Below are 4,435 nucleotides of genomic sequence, written 5' to 3' on the forward strand. Positions count from 1 at the left end.
GACAAAACCGTCATTATATGCATTTCAGGTTTAGAAAAAACACAGAATCTGTCCCAGGCCTACAAAAATGATATCGTCCGATTCAGCTGGAACAAAAATGCTTCAATCAAGTAAGGGTTTCTCTGTATTATGGCATCGAACCGACATATATACATCTTTCATTTGAATCAGTAAAAAAGCTCTATTGGCTCTTACATTCGGGTTTTGTTAGGCGTTTTTTCCATATTTTTGGCCTATGTGCGCTTTTATTCGAAACCTAAATGTTTCGGTACCGAGTATCGAGAGTATTGGGTACTTAAAAGTATTGACTCAGCACATCACTACTGCTGTCTTCTCTACTATGACGTCACCAAAACAGCTGATTCTGTCAAAATCACTGAGAGCCGAGTAGCGATATCGTCATCGGCGCCACCTCTGTATTCTCTCCACCGTGTATTGGATGTGCCATGCACTCTTTTCCAAACTCATTTATATATTTTTATTTTATTTTTAAAATGGCTGCGTATGAAATTTCAAGTTCAAGCGACTTATAGCTCCGGAGTTATAGCTGATAAAACATTCCAGGTCAATGGGACGTGCCGCTGCCCCTTTTACAAACTCACTTATATATAGCCTACTATAAGCACCTTCTATAGATACGTCTGCGTACCAAATTTCAATATCACGTTACATATGATTCCGAATTTTCCACGCCTATAGGATGTTCCACTCAGTTATATATGCCTTGCTTAAAGCGCCTACCACCAAAGCGCCTGCACACCAAATTTCAAGTTCTTGGGACTTATGGTTCCCAAGTTATAGTTGATAAAAGGGTCCACGCCTCTGGGATGTGCCACGCCCCCTTTTACAAACCCCTTTATATATACTTTACTGTAAGCACCTACAATAGTTATGTCTGCATACCAAATTTGAAGTTCATGTGGCTTATAGTTCCGGAGTTATAGCTGATAAAATATTCCTATGGGATGTGCCATGCCCCCTTTTACAAACCCCTTTATATATACTTTACTGTAAGCACCTACAATAGTTATGTCTGCATACCAAATTTGAAGTTCATGTGGCTTATAGTTCCGGAGTTATAGCTGATAAAATATTCCTATGGGATGTGCCACGCCCACATTTACAACCTCATTCATATATACCCTACTATAAGCACCTACCATATGTATGACTGAATAGCAAATTTCAAGTTCATATGACTTATAGCTTCGGATTTATAGCTGATAAAATATTCCACGCGTATTGGATGTGCCACGCCCACTTCTACAAACTCATTTATTTATACCATACTATAAACACCTACCATATATATGACTGTATATCAAATTTCAAGTTCATGTGACTTATAGTTTCGAAGTCATGGCTGATTAAAAGTTCACGCCTATGGGAGGTGCCACGCCCCCTTGTCGAATCCCAATTTTTTTACCCTCTTATAGGCCCACGTGTCATGGCAATACTCTGTCCAAATTTCGTTCGATTCTGTAAGTCCGGTTAGACTGCAACCTGGCACATACATACATACTTCCACAAATATATAGTAGATATCTATCCTTCTCTTAGCGTAAAATAATTTTTGAGCATACCCCGACCCCAGCGCCTCCTATCGTGTAATTTTTTTGTCCAAATATTCCTTTTCAATTGGCTAGCTTATGTTCAAAATATGAGCCAAATCGGCAAGTAAATGGAATTTTTAGGAATACCCTGACCCCAGCGCCACCTAGCGAGCAAATTTTTGGTAAAAATATTTATTTTCATGGTGCTGATATATGTTCCAAATATGAACCAAATCGGCCCGCCCGTTAGTATTTTAGTGACATTTAATGTACAGAAAACTCTATGAAATTGTGAAATCGTAACGTCTCAGCATTCTTCATTTTTCGGCAACAACAGAAAAGTTCAAATTTTTTTAAATCGAAAAACCTTCCACACAGAAGGTAAAAAAAAACACTTTTTACAGAATTGAAATGGGTTAAGCCGTTTGGTCAGGCATCGCGGTCATACGAAAAGCACTTCATTTTTATATATATAGATTAGTGCTCTCAAAAAAGAGCTTTCAACATTTTATTGTGGCATATTTATATATAGAGATGTATATATCATTCTCCCAGTTTATAAGAATTTTAGGAATATCTCGGCTAGAACTCCACCTATCTAGTACGTTTTTAGTCCAAATATTTATTTTCAATTGGCTTACATATGTTCTAAATATGAGCCAAACCAAATGCAGTTTTTAGGAATATCCCGACAACAGCGCCACCTAGCAATACAAGTTTTACCCCCTTATTCTAGAACCCGAATTTTCATAATTTGTAATTCGTAGCTACGCTACGAAAAATCCACATGCTGCAACCCTTGCGGANAAATGCAGTTTTTAGGAATATCCCGACAACAGCGCCACCTAGCAATACAAGTTTTACCCCCTTATTCTAGAACCCGAATTTTCATAATTTGTAATTCGTAGCTACGCTACGAAAAATCCACATGCTGCAACCCTTGCGGAAACATGTGCAGCATTGCCAGCTGTCAGTTGTTTTTCGAAGACAGCTGAATGAAGGAAAACAAAGTGGAAAGGAACTAGAAAAACACTCATGAAACGCTTATTTATAGTAAAATTGTTTGATTTTACATATTTTGGAGGAAACTATGGATTCTATTGCATTTGCAATTATAGCAGCGAAATAAGCGCGCGCTATGGGAATGATTTCACAAAGATATGCGGAGCTGTCGGGCATAGTAACAATGGGCGCATCTATGTCAGCTTCTGGTTGAATTGTTGAACCACAAGCCAAAACTCCTCTTATGCCTGAAGTACTGGTTCCCAATCCAGTTAATGCAACAACAGCTTCTTCCAAGCCATTGAAAACACGCACTTTGCTAGGTCCACCACCTATTGCGCTTGATTCTGCCTTCGGCCGCGCTTAGGGATTATAACCCTTACTAAGTAGAATTCGCCTTTCTGTGTTGCCGGAGATACAACATTTCTTGTGCATATCACTCCGGCTACGCCATCCACAGTATTTTTGCGCAGAACCCACATCGAAATTTGTAAAAGTACCTAATTTATTAATAAGCTAGTGGTCGGAAATTTGAAAATTTACTTTAAATAAGAGTTTAATCCTTTGGTTACACGGGTATGTTAAAGTATTTGGATTCGGGTTATGCGTTTGGACACAACAACCGAAAATCATGGTACAAATAACTAAAGCGGACCCAAGTTTCTCGATAAGGGGCATCAAAGATTATTTTTTGCTTGTTTATATAAAGCNAAATAAGCGCGCGCTATGGGAATGATTTCACAAAGATATGCGGAGCTGTCGGGCATAGTAACAATGGGCGCATCTATGTCAGCTTCTGGTTGAATTGTTGAACCACAAGCCAAAACTCCTCTTATGCCTGAAGTACTGGTTCCCAATCCAGTTAATGCAACAACAGCTTCTTCCAAGCCATTGAAAACACGCACTTTGCTAGGTCCACCACCTATTGCGCTTGATTCTGCCTTCGGCCGCGCTTAGGGATTATAACCCTTACTAAGTAGAATTCGCCTTTCTGTGTTGCCGGAGATACAACATTTCTTGTGCATATCACTCCGGCTACGCCATCCACAGTATTTTTGCGCAGAACCCACATCGAAATTTGTAAAAGTACCTAATTTATTAATAAGCTAGTGGTCGGAAATTTGAAAATTTACTTTAAATAAGAGTTTAATCCTTTGGTTACACGGGTATGTTAAAGTATTTGGATTCGGGTTATGCGTTTGGACACAACAACCGAAAATCATGGTACAAATAACTAAAGCGGACCCAAGTTTCTCGATAAGGGGCATCAAAGATTATTTTTTGCTTGTTTATATAAAGCAGTGGACAAAAATATACGTATGTGCGAAAGGCAAATTTATCTGTTTAAACGTAAAACACTAATATTTCCTGCAAACACACATCGATTTACATATTTTATCTCGCCTCCGACACAGAATTGTTTTCGTACAAAATTACGCAAAACAGCTCACTCGTTTGTTTTTAGGCATGCCATTGTTACGAATTTCGAAAGTTCGAAAATACGATTCGGATTGCAGCATACTATTTCTACGATTCGTAGCAAATTCCGAATACGAAAGAGTTGCAGAATAGGGGTATTAGTCGGAATATTTCCTTTCAAGGTGGTGACTCAAGTTCCAAATATGAACAAAATCGGTCCAGCCGTTTAGTAGTTTAGTGACATACAATATACGGAAAACTCTATGAAATTGTGAAATAGTGACGTCTCAGCTTTCTTCATTTTTTGGCAACAACAAAAAAAGAGTAATCAGATGTTTCTTGGGAGGGAGCATATTTAAATAGCCAATATTGGGTATTTAAGTGCAGTTTAAATGTACGATTTGAAAATGAATTTTTGAAGTTAATCAACAATCTCTACTTAAATAGGGCATCGGAAATTG

Source organism: Rhagoletis zephyria, unplaced genomic scaffold (genome assembly GCF_001687245.7).
Source record: "Rhagoletis zephyria isolate East Lansing unplaced genomic scaffold, Rhagoletis_zephyria_1.1 Rzeph_scaffold_01339, whole genome shotgun sequence".
NCBI classification, from domain to species: Eukaryota; Metazoa; Arthropoda; class Insecta; order Diptera; family Tephritidae; genus Rhagoletis; species Rhagoletis zephyria.